General features: G+C 37.8%; 1 protein-coding gene across 1 annotated transcript in view; it reads left to right on the top strand.

The window, feature by feature from the left end:
* The window catches only part of TMEM196 (transmembrane protein 196), a 55,671-nt gene that overhangs the window by 14,624 nt on the left and 23,404 nt on the right, over window positions 1–17,643 (top strand). The gene's annotated exons all lie outside the window — the stretch shown is intronic.

The raw sequence follows: 17,643 nt of genomic DNA, 5'->3' as shown, positions 1-17,643 counted from the left end.
TAACAGATTTCAGGGGTTTCCTCCCAGTTGGGAGTTTCAAGGAAACAGCTTTCCAAAGAAATTGTGACGTGTTCTCCATGGTGCTTTTCCAAACTGACTGAGATAAGCTAATTTTTTTTTTTTTCCCCGTATTGGGTCTTCGTTGCTGCATGTGGGCTTTCTCTAGTTGCGGCGAGTGGGGGCTACTCTTTGTTGCGGTGCGTGGGCTTCTCATTGCGGTGGCTTCTCTTGTTGAGGAGCACTGGCTCTAGGCACGTGGGCTTCAGTAGTTGCAGTGCACGGGCTCAGTAGTTGTGGCTGGCAGGCTCTAGAGGGCAGGCTCAGTAGTTGTGGCTCACGGGCTTAGTTGCTCCACGGCATGTGAGATATTCCTGGACCAGGGACTGAACGTGCGTCCCCTGCATTGGCCAGCAGATTCTTAACCACTGCGCCACCAGAGAAGTCCCCAAGCTAATTTTTAAAAGTTACTAATGTTTCCAAACCCACAAAAGCTAGTGATCAATTTAGGTAAGTAAGCAGATTGCCTTCAAGAAGGCTTTAAAAACAAATTCCAAAGCTCATTTATCAAGCTTTATGCATTTGTAGAGCTTGGACAGGGAATGTCAAAGTCCTGTAGTTCTGAATATTTTCTCTCTGAGGCTATTCTTTTTAATTCAAACATCTAGAAATCAAAATTAAGTCAGATTTAGTACAGTTTGCCTAAAGTGGCTAGAAACAAATATGCGTATGTTTACATATATATTATATATATGTATGTATGTAAAATGCCCTTATCCAACACTGTTGTAAAAATTGTCAAAATATTTTATAATGATAAATTTCTTTAAAGGGCCACACTAAAAAAAAGGTGCTCTTTTCCATAAATGTATCTTTGGCCATGAATATAGCAGAGTGTACTTACTAGTGATGGGATGAGCTGAGTTTTGTAGTGTGACATTATGAAATTAAAATACCATTATGAAAGGTTAGCAATTTTCACCACCTTTGTACCCCAACTATTTGTAGTTGAAGGAAAGGATTTTCTCAAAGGAACTGTTCATTTGGGGAAAGAGGTGTAACTTTAACTTGTAATTTTTGCTAATGTCTTTTCAGCTCTAGCCAAGGGGTATCGTCAAACATCTTTGGCTCTCAGACCTTCAGAATAGTCTCTTAGAGGGATACTTGGGGAGTTTATAAAATATCGAGTTGAAAGTATCTGCTGCGTTAAAAGATGCAAGTTTGGCAGACATCATGCAATGGGTTATCAGGAAACTTAGGCGTATAGAGAACAAGTTGCCTCTAGAGCTCACACATAACTGAAACTAACTAATTTAGGAAATCATTGTATCTCTTGGGTGATATTTGGTGGTTGAGGGGGGCACTTGTTTTTCTTTGACTTGTGACCATAACTAGGATTAGGTATTCTCTAGATTTGCACAAATAGAGTAGCCATTAGCCACATGTGGCTCCCGAGCACTTTAAATGTGGCTAGTCTGAGTTAAGATATAAGTATAAAATGCACACTGGATTTCAAGGACTGAGTAGGAGAAAACGACATATAGTACCTCAAGTTTTTTAATGTTGATTTCATGGGAAAATGATAATAGTGTGAATATATTGAGTTAAATAAAATATATTGTTAAAATTTTCACCTTTTTCTTTTTAATGTGACTACCAGAAAATGCAAAGTTATACATGTGGCTCACATCTGTGGCTTAGGTTAAATTTCTATTAGACAGCTCTCACCTAGATACTTTTTTCTCATCAAAAACAAGTAGTCAGCTGGTCAAGAAAATTGTCAAGCTTTGTTTACCTAAGACGTGAACTATATAGATGAGGAACGCCTTTTAGACAATTTGAGTTCTTTGTGAACTGGGAAGGCTGTGTTGGCTTAGTCAGCTGGTAGAGACACTAGAAGCAGCTAAGTGTTACAGTACAGCATTTTCCAGAATGGATACCTCAGGAGCCTGCTCCCATGACACAAGTCTTTCAACCTCTGTTTTTTAAATGGTGAAATCAAAGACTCTGTGTGACTTTTTGTTAAAGGGATTTCAAATATTATTTGGCAAGTATCAAAAGTGTTTTTGGGGCTTCCCTGGTGGCGCAGTGGTTGAGAGTCCGCCTGCCGATGCAGGGGACACGGGTTCGTGCCCTGGTCCGGGAAGATCCCACATGCCGTGGAGCAGCTGGGCCCGTGAGCCATGGCCGCTGAGCCTGCGCGTCCGGAGCCTGTGCTCCGCAACGGGAGATGCCACAACAGTGAGAGACCCGCATACTGCCAAAAAAAAAAGAGTGTTTTGGGAGAGGAGAAGCTTTTTCCCACTTCTTTTACTAACCTGAAATTAATTCATTCATTTATCCATTCATCAACATATATTCATTGAACTTTTTGTATGTGTGAGGTCCTGTTAGTGCTAAAGTTTTAAAGATTAAAATACATAACACCTGACAAGAAGGAGTTCAAGAACTTTTAGAATGACAGCTATATAGTGAATAATTACCATAAAAAATGATCAGTGCATCAGTGTTATAATAGACATGAATATAATATATTTTGTTAGGTTCTGACTAGGAGTACATAGAGAGGTTGAAAAGGCTTCACAAATAATGGATCTTGATATTTAAGAAATAATTTTCCAAATAGAGGGAGAAAATAAACATTTATTGGCATCTGCCATGTCCCACAGTCAAGGCTAAGCACTATCACATGGGTTGTTTCTTTTAATTCCATGATCAGGTGATATTAGTCTCCTCATTCTTATAAAAGGAATGGAGAATATCATTTTATTATAAATGATAGCATGTGTCAGAGAGCTATGATATATGTCATGGTAGATACTGGAGAAATATTTGGTACATATGGTCAGTACTGGAGAAGTGTCTGCTGAAATTGAGTGGAGAAAAAATAGGGTTGCTTGGTTTACAGATCAGAGAATGTCAGAGCAGGGAGAACATCACAAATCCCATCCAGTTCAAATGCCTCCTTTTAAAGATGAAGCCCAGAGAATTCAATTGACTCACCTAATATAATTAAATGACAAAGGAAGACTGAATGAGAGCCTTTTTGCTTTTTTCTCGGTAGTGCATGGCCACAACTTGTTAAGCCCATGACTACAGAAAGTAATTCTATCACAAGCTGCACTTTCATAACACATTATTTACTGCTCATCATTTACGGCAAGCTTTCAGCTTATTTGTACAAGATTCCTTTCTGTATTCTACTATTTAAAGTTGCAATTACAATATTATTGCTAATTTTTCACATAATTTCTCCTGTTTTGAAATTCTGATGATTTTCCCTCCTCTTTCCTTGCTTTCCTAAATATGTGTTCCTTTAACAAGACCCATCTTGTTGAGATAGCTATGGTGATCTAAAGCTTCAGGATATACACAGGACCCTAGAGCTTCCCAATAAATCAATTTGACAGATAATTACTGGTCGTTAAATGAAGTGCTTTGCTGAGAATTTGAAGATAGATAAGTATATGGACTCTGGATTTAAGGGTTTTATAGTTGGTGGGGGAAATACATGTAAACAATAACAGATACTGAACATGAATTCCTCTAAGTGCTTTACACCTATTATTTTATCTAATATTTATAGCAATTCTATGAAGTATGTTCTCTTATGTATTTAATTAAAGGGAAAACTGTAGCAAATTATTTAAGTAACTTTCTCAAAGTCACACAGCTGGAAAATGATGGAGCCATGATTCAAACTCAGCCAATTCGATTCTAGAGCAGTCATTCTTAATCACTAAACTATTGATATATTGACTCCTACTAATCCAAATAAGTAGAGTTAAATACAGAATGCAGTGTATGAAAGTCCTGCGAAAGGAAAGTGAAGAGGGAGACAGATGGCGCAAAGGAAAGTGAAGAGGGAGACAGATGACTTCATGGAGGATGTGTTTTAGTGGCAAGTCTGGAAAAATTGAAGTAGGGAGAGCTTGATGGGAGGTGAGGAAAGAAAGGCCTTTCAGGTTGGTGGAGACATGATCCGTGGAGAGCTTGAGAATGGTAGAGGATATTGGTTTCAGAGCACAGTATATGAAGAAAGAAGAGAATCTGAAGAGGTAGGGTTGAGCTAACTGTTAGAAACTTGAGTACTATACTATGGGATTTGAACTTACACTTTTTAAGAAACGGACAGGTACTAAAAACGTTTTAAAGGTTTTGAGGATATAAGTAACAAGAGTCAGTGTATTTTAGGAATAATCACCTAGGAAGCAGTGTGAAGAATTAGAGCTAGGGGCACTATGAATATCTTTCATATTAAAATTTAGAATCAGAATGAAGGTAACTCCCGTAGGAATGGACATTAAAAGGGCATATGTGTCTCAGAGCGGCTGGGCCCATGAGCCATGGCCGCTGAGCCTGTGCGTCCGGAGCCTGTGCTCTGCAACGGGAGAGGCCACAACAGTGAGAGGCCCGTGTACCGCAAAAAAAAAAAAAAAAAGCATATGTGAGCAACTTTATGGAGATAGATTCAACAAGACTTGGTGGGAAGCAGGTTATGAAAAATGAGGGTGGAAGAGATTGGAAATTAAGGCTGCCTTTCTGCCTGGGTTAAAGAGAATGAGAGAGTTTCACTGAGATCAGGAAAACAAAAATGGAGGCATGTGTGGACGGCAAGAAAACAAATTAAGTTTAGACAAGTTGTGCTTTGTTAAGTCATTTATTCACAAAATATTCACGTGTCAATTTATAACAGACTTTGTGCTATATACTGGGAATACAATAAAGAACAAGACTATGAGGTCCTGACCTCAAGACAGCTACAGTCTATGGTAGGGAGGCAAACATTAAACAGGTAAGTGTAGAGATAAGTATTTAATTACAGTGCTACAAAGGAAAAAGTCAGGATGCCATCAGAGCTTAAAATGGGAGCTCAATCCAGAAAGTTAAGGAATTCTTCCATGAAGAAGTAATATTTAGGCAGTCATTTTTAGGTCCTATTTAGATCAGGGATAGTACTTAGCCAGTCAAAGAAGAATAGGACTATTTCAGGCTAAGGAAACAGCATATTCCAAGTCCTTTCCTTGAGTGGGATGAATTCCAAGAAGTTAAGAGAGAGATGAGTGAATGTTGATGTTGTAGAAGAAGGCAGATCATGAAACAGTTTATAAACCATGCAAAGATTTTGGATTTTTTTCTTAAAGACAATGGGATAATATTAAAAGTTGTAAAATGTGGAAGTAACAAGTTCAGACGAGAGTGGATTTGATGAAGGCAAGGGTTGTAAGAACAATTTGAAAGCTTTTGCTGTAATGCTGATGAGAGATGTTAGCGGTTTGGAAGGGAGTGGAAACAATGGAAGTGAACAGAAGCAGGTAAATTTCAGCTATGTTCTGGAGACAAAAAGAAGAACGCTGTGTGGTTCACTGACTGTGGTAGATGAGGGTAGGAAGGAGGTGTCAGTAAGCCGTTCCGGATGTCAAGAATAAGAACTGGGTCCATGACTGTGCTATTTCTGGAAGTGAGAAATACTGGAGGAGCAAAATATTTTCAGGGGGAAGATGACAGTATTTTCAGGCGAATATGCTCACAATATTTTCAGGGGTAGAAGATGAGGACATTCTGAGTGTGAAGTATTTTTGTGAGGCGCCTCAGTGCCTGGTTCCTCTAGCTGGCTTCATTCTTAGTTTTCAGACTGTGGTCCCCAGCAGTTCTCAGATCATATCGTCACTGGACCAAGGCCAGTAGAAAAGATAGTCTGCTTCCTGGCTGATGAAACAAAATTTCTAAAATATATTCTCTTTCCCTAGCTTGAGCTTAACTATCTTGTGGTCACATCTGAAGCCATCACTGTGACAAGGGGACAGAACATCCTAACTTATTATACCTGGCTCACAGGTCCGTAGGGGATGAGAAGCACATGCCTGAGAGTGAGGGATGGGTGGTTTTCTAGCAGAAAAATGAGGTGCAAATTGCCAGATAAATACATTCGGAAGAGCAAAAAACAGCTTTGCGCCACCACACGTAATCAGTGATGCCATAGACGTGAATAAAAGAAAGAGAAAAATGTATAGTTTGAAATTTGGGGAGGACATTGTTGTGAAAAAGACAGTTGGCATTCCGTTTCAGAGTTTAGATAACGGTCAGTACTTGCTGTACAAGATGTGAGAAGTTGTTGGCAGAGAATAATAGTTTTTCTACCAAGAACACAGAGTGAGAGGAGAACTGAAACTATAGCATAAGACGGAAAAAGAATCCAGCAACGGAGACCGAGGAGGCCTGGGCAGAAAAGTAGGAGGGCAGCTGGGGGAGTTCAGTGCCATGGAATCCAGTGAGGAGACTATTTCAGAAATAAAGGAATGGCCAATACAGTGTCACTGATAATCTTTGAACGGGCAATTTTAGTGAAGTGTGGGAGTAAAAACTGTATCTATCACTGTATTTACTCAACAAATAATTACTGAGAACTTACTGACTGTGAAGTCCTGTGACCAAGATCCTTACTCTTCCATTCCAAAAATTTAGTAAGTGTGCCCTATAAACCAGGCATCATGCTAAGTTTTCTGGGTGGGCATAAAAACTAGAGTAAAAAAGAGTCTCTTTCTAAAGAGCTTACTGTCTAATGATATAGATAATAAACACATGAATAACTGTAATACAAGGGAAATATAATAAGGACCATAAAAACAGGCACCTAAGATACTATGAGAATTCAGAAAAAAAGATGGGATCACACCTGGTGTGATTTGAGATGGACCCTGGAGAATAGGTAAGAAAAAGAATAACATTTTGTAAGCAGAGAAGTGAATATAGGCAAAGATGATAAACTGAGTGTGTACAGGGATTATTAAGTCCACTTTGGCTGTAGGAAATCAGCAAGAGACCAGTTCACAAATTAGGTTGGAACTACCCATCTGGGTGCTGATGACAAGCCAAGAAGTTTGCTGAGCCATTGGGAAAAAAATTGTATGAAGCACTAAAAATCATGCTGAGAAAGAACTTAGGATGACACTGGAGAAACGGAAGGCAGAGAGATGCTCTAGAAAGCTCTTAGATAATCCAGGGGAGGACTGGTGAGAGCCTGAACGAAATAAGAGGTTCACTGTGGATGTAGAATTAATAGGACGTAGTCATTGATTTGATGAAAATGATATGGAAAGGGGGAAAAATCTAAAGTGCCTCTGAGTTTTGAAAGAACAGTAGTAAAAAGTGATAGAAATAGTAAAGTTATGAGTGAAAGTAGATCCGAGACTCATTTTGTGAGTGTCCCTAGTGGGCCTCTTTCTTTGACTTCCATGCATCTGGCTGTGAGCACACTGAATTGCAGAATGACTGTAGGCTGAGTTAAAAATAGATGAAGCTTTCGTGATGACCAACATCCTGTGTTATTCTCTGATCCCTTGGAACATGGGCCCACTTTAGACATAACATTTTGCCTTGAAGCATCACGTTCGGTAGCAAATATCATTGGCAACATTTAGAAGACTTCCCTTGCATCACATAGAAATTAATACATTTGATAATTACTTTCTAGAAGGTAGTCCACTTACAAACCTTGAAGTGTTGTTCATTGCAGCTCAGCATATCAGGGCTAGAAGTTTGAGAGAATAATAGTGCCCAAATCCCTGAGTACATATTGTTTTGATGTGGGACAACCCACATCCACGAAGGAGCAAATATATATACAGTTTTGGTATAAGACAAGATTTTGTGAATGAGAACAGAATAACAAAGAATGCATGCACAAAATATTTTTATAATTCCTGTCATGAATTCAGACACTGGTCTATACTCATCAGATACTCAAAAATATTATATAGTTTTAAAAATTATTATGAATAGCTCCATTTGCTTGTGGTTCATTGGGTATTAGAAATTATACCGAGCACATCATAAGCATTATCTCATTAATCATTTTAATAGCACTGTGAGGTAAGTGTTAGGATACCTGTAGTAGTGTATCCATTTCACAGATGAGGAACTTGAGATTCAGAGAGTTTAAGTAGCTGCTGTAAGTCCTGCTACTATGTGGCATAGCCACATTTAAAGCCCAGGTTCTCCTGACTCCAAAGTCTGTACTCTTAACCATTACGCTGTACTCCATCCATTTTTTCAAGTCCTGGCTGTAAAGAGTAGCACTGGGTCTATAACCCAGACCTTAGTCAACAGCGCCCATTGATTCATCTTTTCCCAGAGTGAGAAAATGTCCTAGAGCATAAATGCGGCTTCTCTGATTCTTCAGAGTACCCAGCAGCCGAGTGTGACAAGACATTGCAGATACCTTTCTCCCACTTGTAATTCCATTCTTCTAGCTGATGCACGGCCATCACGCTGTCTCTCTTGTCAGGGGAAAGAGGTTATTTTCTCTTGCAATATTTGTGTTTCTTCTTCATGTCGATTAACAGAAAAACGATGCCAACCTGCTTCTTCCTAGTTCTGTACTTAAACAAAATAACCACGATATCCTTTTCCTGTAATTAGATGCTCTTGTTATTTTTTCCTCCAGAAATCAGGGTCAAACTTAAAATTGCATTCCATTTTTCACCGTCCCCCTCAATTTGTCCCAAGTATTACAGTTACTTCTCACAGACACCTTTGGAAACAAAACACTGTTCAAGGAAATGAGCATTGGGAAATTATAACCTCTATAACAAATATTTAAAAAGAGCATAATGCACAATTTCTTCTCCTTCAGAGATTCTGAAACTGTATTTTGGTTATAAATTGTGCAGGCCTCACTTTATTTCTGAGGGAATGATGTTACTTGTATTGAGTTCTGTAAAGTATAGAACTATCCGTAAAGGAAAAGAACTGGATAATGGATCGTGTTTGTTTATAGACTTCTAAACATTGTAGACCCCATATGTTTTAATCTCTCTTGTCCTGTTTGAAAGTAGAGAATGGCCTGGAATAGACAAAGAACACCAGAGGGGCACTGTTTGAAAGTATCTATCACCCAACAGCAAAGTTCCACCAGTTAAAGACTGATATGTGTTCATTCTTCTGAGATAGAAATATCTGTAGGGAGGGTGGACCAGACATAATGATGATTAGAGACATCAACGATCTGGAAATCTGCTAGAAAGAAATCTCCTGGATAAAAGAAGGTCTGCCAATTTATTGATTTGCTTTTCAGGCAGTTCCTTTGCTGACAGAGGACACCACAGCGTTCAGGAGAGAGTGATCATGAAGATGGCTGAGAAACCAGGGCATGTTTCCCCTAGAGAAAACACAGGGTTAACAGTGTCCTTGTCCTAAACTGTGGATGATGGGCAGATACCACAGGATTAAGGCTTCAGGCTTAATGAAAGAAAGAACTCTTCGACAGTCAGAGTTACTTAAAGATGAAGAAGGCTGACTCTTTTGATGGAGCAGATCCAAAACTGTAAACACTCTTGTCAAACAAGGAAAGCAAGTAATAGAGTGATATTGGTTGGGCACATTATGACTATATGATTCACTACCATCCTAATTTTCAGTGCAACAAACTGAGCTTAGCCCCAGTAAGTTGGAGGAATTGTTTGTAAGTGTTGTTTACTTGGAAGCAGGAGGATAAATGAAAGAAGAATTTGGAGGAGTTGTTAAGGAACACAAGGCTAACTCACAAAAAGCCGTGACCTTCCCTTTCAACAAAAACAGAACTCTCTGTTTTATTACCAAGGGTCTGACATATACATAAAACAAGAAAATGGTGTTAAGTCCTTCTCTTGAAAACAGAAGTTTCTACTTATAAAGTATAATATGGAAAGAGCTAATCAAAATATTTCTCTCCTTGGCTTTAAGTTCCCACCATGTGAATGACACTGCTCTGGATTATTATCAAGGGTTCTGACATATACATAAAACACGAAAATGGTGTTTTCCCCATATGGATACTAATTTTTGCATGTAAAACCCACCCAAGTTGTAAGTAGAATTTAAATGGATGCCCTTTGGGATTTTGTAACTTAATTCAAATATGTCATTCACATGGTGGGAACTTAAAGCCAAGGAGGGAAGTATTTTGATTAGCTCTTTCCATATTGTACTTTGTAAGTAGATCCTTCTCTGTTTTAAAGAAGGGTTGCCTCTGCTGTCTTACTTTCCGTCTTTTTCATATTCATTAACTCCTCTAAATGCTAAAGCCATAGGCTAAGCCTTATGTGGTGTGATCAGAACAAAGTTCTGGAAATACTAAGTGAAATATCCTATCATTTTGCATAAGTTTACTGTAGAGAATTGGGAAAATACAAAAGAACAAAAATGCCATTGAAATCACCAATGATTCCAGCACTCAGAGATAGTCAGTGTCTATATTGTGGTATATTGCCTTAACTTTGTATGAAAATAATAATTTTTGCAATGTAAACAGTGTGCATAAAGTTTTGCATTCCACTGTTTTGTTAAAACAGTGTTATAAGCATTTCTTCATGACCTAACATATTCAAAGTAAACACAATTTTAAAGACTAAATTTTAGCTCTTTGGTCCAGTCCTCTGCTTTTAGATAGTTTCATACAGTTACTAAAGATTAATATTATCTACACCTCATAAAATAGATTTGCCTTTAGTAGACCACTCCAACTTTCTACCTGACTTCAAATTGTCTTCTTTATCCTATAAACTGATTTCTTATCTCTACATCAGAGAGTTGAGCATCTTTAGAATTTTGATATTCCCTTTTGAGCTTGAAAATTAGAAGTCTTTCATAACTGCTTCTTTCCTTAGACAGGATAATACCATTATCAGAGTCAGCATGAGACAGTGGAGAGTATGCATGCTGCAGAGGCAGCCAGTTCTGAATCTGAATCCTGATGCTGCCGTTCATTAACTTTATATACCATCCAAGCATATCTTGGACAAGATCACTTATATTTTTCTCAACCTCAGTTTCTTCTTCTGTAAAATGGACTGGTTTGGTGGATCGAAACAACATGCTTGAAGTTTCTTGATTATTTTAAATGTGGATAAGTTAATACTCAATAAGTCAACGATTATAAGTCTCCTTCCACTTATGTTTTGATAAGCCCTCCTATGCATTCTTACCTAGTTCTGTCATCACCCTGTTTTGGCCAGCTACACGATAAATACCTTGAAAACCATAAGGCTGAATGGACGAAACTTCTCTGTAGTAATTACGTATAGTCTTTATTCTAAAGGGAATCAAAGGACTTTAACTTAGGAGAGGCAGGAGGGCATCCAAATAACATCCAAGACATCATCATCACTATCATAAAGCTACATGGGAGAAGAACTGGTAGAAGTAAATGCATTACATGAAAAGGTTAATTACTTGAAGGGAGAAATTTTTAAGAAATCACTCCCAGCTAAAGACCAGTATTTCTGTTGTAAATTGAAAAACAACCCTGTAAATTAATTGGTAGCTACTGCCATCAAGTGGTAGAAAAATATTTCTTCAGAGACAAGAATCCAATAGCCTTTAGGCGGGAAAGCTCCGTTATCACAATTTAGTAATTCCCCGTGGACCTGAATTTATTTCATCCCTTCCTGTTGCATCATAACCACCCAAAAGCTGATCTTCATTAAATGCCCAGCTGTCTTTGATTTCTATTACCACACTTCCAAAATATCTTCCTGTCCAAAGAGAAAACTTAAGGCTTATTTTGATGGCTGTCCCAAGGGCTTTCTCCAATACAGAAAGAAAAAAGAAATATAACTGCAATGAATGCTGACAGAGTTGGGGTAAAATCATGATTGGAAAATCCTAATGTAGTTCAGTCTCTAGAGTTAGAAAGATAGGTGTTTGAGTTCTGCCACATACCAGCTGTGTGATGTGGGAGAAAAAATGTTGGTCATAGGATCAGTTTTCTTAGGTGACCGTGAAGACTCAATTAGATGATATATGTAAAATGTTTAGCCCAGAGGCTGGTATCCAGCAAGTGCTCCATAAATGTTAGCATGTTCTTTTATTACTATGACTATTATACTACATTTCCCTTCCCTAATCCTAAATAAATATTTATTGTCCTAGCAATTAGTACTAATATCATTCAACCCAACCCTAAAGAGGTTCAAGCTAAGAAGGTAAAATCCCTACAACAACAAACTTTGCCAACCATGCATGATAGGGACGTTCTACGATTTGTCTAGCTCCAAAGAGAAATAGGCTGGGAACACAGGAATGAAGAAACCCTCTAAATTCTAAATCTAAATCTGGCAGTCCTTCTTTCCTGCTGAGGTAATTAATGGTCATGACAATAAATAGCCCAGGACCCTGAGGACCCTAAAATGTCTTCTCTTTCATCAGAGAGAGATAGCATGGTGCCACATGTTTGTCGCTGAACTCCAATTATTTGAAAATTGATCATCTAGCCATGTGGTATATTACTCTCAACTAAAATGTCAGTATATTTCATAGGATCCTACTTCAACCCCTTGTCAAAACTGTACCAACCGGTCCTCTGCATCCCAAGAGGTGGTCATTCAGTCACTCCCAAACATTTCCAAAGGGACCTCATTAATTTTATGAGGAAGCCTAAGCTACTTTGTGGACAGGTCTGTTCATTGGAAAAATTTTTCTGGTAATGAGTGGAAATCTTCATTCATGTAACTCCTATCCATTATTCTTGGTTCTAGAATTTAAATCTAAAAATAATAGGCAACATTTTATGCTATGCCCATTTCCCAGATAGGCTAAAGACCAGAATTTTGGATAATACTAGCTTCACCCTATGAATATGTGTATACTGCAGCACAAAATGTACCTGTTCATTTAAGTTCAAATAAGCTAAAAAAAATAGTTTATTTTTCAGCAGTCATGCAATGTCATGGACAGATATTTTAGTGGTCTCAGCACTTTAAAAGAAATAAAAATAAAGATCCTCTGAGTTATTTGATTTTTAAAAATCTGAATAGAAATCGGAATGAAATGCAAAAGAGTCACCATTTTTATTAAATCAATTCACATAATACTCCAAAGAATGATTTCAATTGGGAGCAGATGACCACAGAAGTGGCCTCTGGCCCCTTTTCTCCTAAGACTTGATATCCTTTTGGAATCATCAGTATGGGGTCCTTCAAACAGGATGTGGGATGGAACACAGCCTGCATATTAAATGAGTAATGCACCAGGAAGGGGACCATTTCCATGCATCTTACAATTGCTTTGTTAATTTTGCTTTTGTATCCCTTTGTTTTTTTTATCAAGTTCTTTTGAAAACATCAGCTTATTTTAGTTGTGTTGAGGGGATAATAGAAAGGAATTTATTTTATGCTAGGTTTTATTTACAACTGAGCTGCAGATGTAGCTGGGAACCTCAAGCTAAGTATGATAGTGGCATTGAGGAAAAAGATAAAAAACTTCCAGGGGAAGGTTAAAGCTAAGGTGATAGTCACACTTATATAGCTGTCCTTCCTACCAGGGAGATTTTCCTAAAAAAGCTTTCCACTGGGGACATTGTATGCCTTGTCTATTAAAAAGAACCTTTTTGACAAGGTGCTTCTAATATACTTAGAGCTAATATGAAGTAGGGTGGAGTGCACAAAAACCAATGATATGGGAACCCCAGTTTTCAGTTTTCATTGAACTTCTGCCACTGACTTGCTATGTGAGTTTTTTTTTGACATCTTAATTCCTCCATCCACAAAATGGAAATATTAAGGAGTTTTTTCAGCCTTCCCAGAAATACTGGGAGAGAGAGCCCAAATAGTAAGTGTTGCGAACTTCTGAAAAAGTAAACTATGGAAATTTGAGAATTTATACCAACAGAATACTTGAGAAACTGTTTCCATTCGGGGTTCTTTAACAGGAATCAAAATAAAGAGACTGGATGATGAGGATAAAGGTTCATCTGCTAAGACATCTTAAAAACTTCCTTCCAGTAAGACAAATAGTCTTTGAGCTGAAGAATATTGATGGAGAGTGCAGCATTTAATATTTTCTCCAAAGCCTATAACCCAAGCGTTTTTTTTTATGTTCCACAATTATTTCTTTTTGCCACATTATTATTTCTTCCTGTAATCTTTGTGGGGTTTTCAGTAAAAGCACACCTTAACTCCAGGAAATAGAAAATCTGTCAGGCTTAATTTTTCTGCTTCTTTAAGAGCCAACGCTTATTGTCTGGCTGTGTTGAGAATTTAAGTTATTTTTTATTCACAGTCGTATCATCTTATAACACTACAAAGACGTGTAAGTGTCTGTGCCACTACTGGCATAATAAAGTTTCTGAGTAATAAAGAAATGAATCAATGGAAGGCTGGAATAAGGGTTCAAAATTATTTTATGATGGTCTTCCTTATCCAGAGAAAGCCGAAAGCCATCCCATTTATAGCATAAATCAATGAAGCTCAGAAACCATCATTCAGAGCTCTTCTGAAACAATTCAGAAATGCAGCATCTTCCTTGGGCTTTTTATTAGCTTAAGTTTATAAATCTTCTTCACCACTATTGCACTTCAGTTACAATGATTCCTTCCAAAATTTGGTCTTCAAAAACCTCACTCTCCAGATTCATTTCCTAGAATCTACTAGTTTTAATAGCCTGATTCATGTTCTTGTAAGATCGTACTTAAAATTTTTTAGGCAATGAGAAGTTTATAATCGATTTTCAATTTTATGTTTTCTAATGACCTCTTTTGAGAATTGATGTACAAATCTCCCTATTTACCTTGTCAACGTTTTAGGGCTCTCTGCGAATCAAATTGAACCAGGTACAGGAAAGATGGTTGCCAGCATTTAAAACGAGTTTAAAGTTAATTAAAAAGGTATGTGGAGAGAAGGGACACTTCACCCTTAGAAATGTCAGGCGAGTTATAAATAGTGCTGTGCAACTCATTGGTTACCCATGGTTTATAGAAACACCTTATTCTAGTTCACCCTTTCCAATCTTTTGATTTTCATAGTCCTATTATGTATACTGACAAGCTCTGGCATAAATATATTAAGGAAGAAAACTGTAATTTCCTTCCTGATCTAAAATATTCATTATAAGAACTGGAGCAATCAGAGAAAGCTTGGCTAAGTAATATAAATTATAATACTGAACCACGGAGTGAAAATAAAATTTTCTGTGTTTATTTCACAAGACTAATCAACTGCTCCAGACTCTATTAAAAGAGACAGGGAGACAGAGAAAGTTGGGCAAGAAAACTTCCCTTTTGTTAATGCCCTGTAAAAGAGCAATTCTCGAGGCTCTATGTGGAATACTGATAGCCCCACCTTTGCTTCAGTCTAGGTGTTCTGATCACCAGAAATGAATCATCATCATGGGAAACAGAGAAAAAAAAAAAAAAGGTTAAAAGACCTTAAAAGCCCCAATATACCACCATTTCTTTTTTTTTTTTTTTTCTTTTTTTTGCGGTACGCGGGCTTCTCACTGCTGTGGCCTCTCCCGTTGCGGAGCACAGGCCTAGCGGCCATGGCTCACGGGCCCAGCTGCTCCGCGGCATGTGGGATCTTCCCAGACCGGGGCACGAACCCACGTCCCCTGCATCGGCAGGCGGACTCTCTACCACTGCGCCACCAGGGAAGCCCACCACCATTTCTTGATGCGAGAAGTGAGTCTGCCAAAGATAAGCAAAGGCATAAAGTATCTCCAATAGGATCCAGAGAAAGCAATATCAACTTCTTTTCCTCTGTGGCTGCTGATATGTATGAATAAAACACTCTTCTGCTAGAGTTCTTCTGACAACTGACTTAACACCTGGGAATGGAAACAGACATGTTTTCTATGAGAGTTTAAACCCTTCAGGAAAGAGAAGAAGATTGGTTGACCATATAAGCCTAGGGAGTCTTCAGAGTCTTATATTAGACATCCATTCCTGTTCCCTTCGGGACTACTACTCCTATGCTAGTCTCCATAGGTGGCCAGTTCCTGGTAGGGCCAGCTCATCTAAGCCAAACTAGAGAGTTAAATCATTCCTTTGATTCTACAGCTAAGGTTCTCAAATTATAGGAAGCATTAACAGTTACCTTGGAATTTATCCAAGATGCAAATTCTTGAACCCTACACCACCAACATTTGATTCAAGAGGGGCTCATGACTGCACTTATAACAATTATCTCCATGTCATTATGATAAAAATGGTTTGTGGTTGTTATTCTTGGAAAAATTCTAGTCAGTACTTTGTAACTCATTCATTTCGGCTAAAGGGGGTCCAGTTGTTAAGACCACCAAAAGCGTATTCTCAAAGACTGTTCTTGGAGAAGAAAAAGGGATGTAGCGTGAGCAGCTTTTACACACTGCCTAAATCGGAAGAGTGTTGGGGGAAATCTTGTTACTTGAAACTGGCTGGATACATATTCAGATGGGACTATTATGTGAAACATACGTCCTCAGATGGGGAGAGCTCCCTTTATTTTGAGAGAGATCTTAACAAAGAATTTTAAGTAGAGGACATAAAGTCAGGATTATTTTAATTGAGGCATAAGCCCTAAGGTTTGATGGAGCTGTTTTTATGGATGCTACTCTGCCTGCCATAGTATTCTCTTTTTCCCCAGAAGGAGCACATGAAGATAGTAATTACCTCCATTTAGTCATAGCCATTTCAGCACATCCCACTGCTTATAATCAGAAAATGAGGTACCCTCCTTGCTTTAGAATGTCTGCTTTCAGACGTGCTCGGCTTGCCAGGTGTAGTATAAGAAGACTTAAAAGAACCAGAGAGTTAACAAAACAATTGACCTATGTTTTTTAAAAAAAATTGTATTCTCATAATTTGATGTCCTGAAGCTTTTTGTGATGTCCTTTGATTGTGTTTACATTATTTGATCTTGACTGAATGAAAAGCGTCTGGATTTCTTCCAGGAGCAAATTTCTGAATGGGATTGGAATAGTGTGCATCAAGGTTGAAGGGTGATTAAAGGGGAAATTACATTATTATCACTCAAAACAGTTTAGTGTAGATCAGACCAGCGGATAGTAGGTAATAGCATTCAGATGAGAGTACTAAGACACTGCCCAACTTCTAATTTCACCAAAGGGGAAAAAACTATTCTGGGTCTATTCTGAAGCCAAGCTTGGGGTTCTGAGAGAAAATGAATCAACACCTGGGATATATACTCATCGGTTACTTTCCCAGATCATTTTCTCTTTCACAGAACTAAGAACACAGACTCATGTAATGTTATATGTCAATTATACAACAGTAAAAAAAAGTTAAACATTTTTTTTAAAAAAAGAACACAACGTTTTCTAGTTTGGGAAGCTACTTCTCATCTTTTTTTTTTTTTTTTTTTTACTTCTCATCTTTAAAAAGAAACTTCTGGCAGTTATCACTTAGTGCCAAGGTACTATCTTTTTCAGTGTTTTTGTTCGTTTGTTTTGTTTTGTTTTGTTGTTGAAATGTCTACTTATGCTGACATCTCAAGAGCATCTGAGGTTTGAGAAGGAAATTTTTGAAACCCACAAAGCTACAATTGTGACACTTAAAAGGTCAACACATCCAAATTATTTTCAAATGCTACCATTGATAAGAGAATTAACCTAATCTGATCAATCATGAGTGTTTCATAAAAACAAAAATTAATTCGATTTTATTCAATGAAAAGACTCATTGCACCCAGTTATGTCTTGGAATTGGCTAAATTTCATTAATTTCTGCCCTTCCCCATGCATACTGTAAATACATTAATGCATCCATCTACTAATTCATTCATTCAGTTCGAAATTCCATTATGTCATCTAGAAACTTTATTTCAACAGCACAGCTTTGTCTGAGGAGATATGGCAAAGTTGGATATAAAAATAGATCTCTCACCCTAAGAGTAC

The sequence above is a fragment of the Delphinapterus leucas genome, chromosome 9 (assembly GCF_059928025.1).
Source record: "Delphinapterus leucas isolate spDelLeu-1000000601 "Yukka" chromosome 9, BTC_Dleu_Yukka2, whole genome shotgun sequence".
NCBI classification, from domain to species: domain Eukaryota; kingdom Metazoa; phylum Chordata; class Mammalia; order Artiodactyla; family Monodontidae; genus Delphinapterus; species Delphinapterus leucas.
This window is presented reverse-complemented; position numbering and strand designations above follow the sequence as displayed.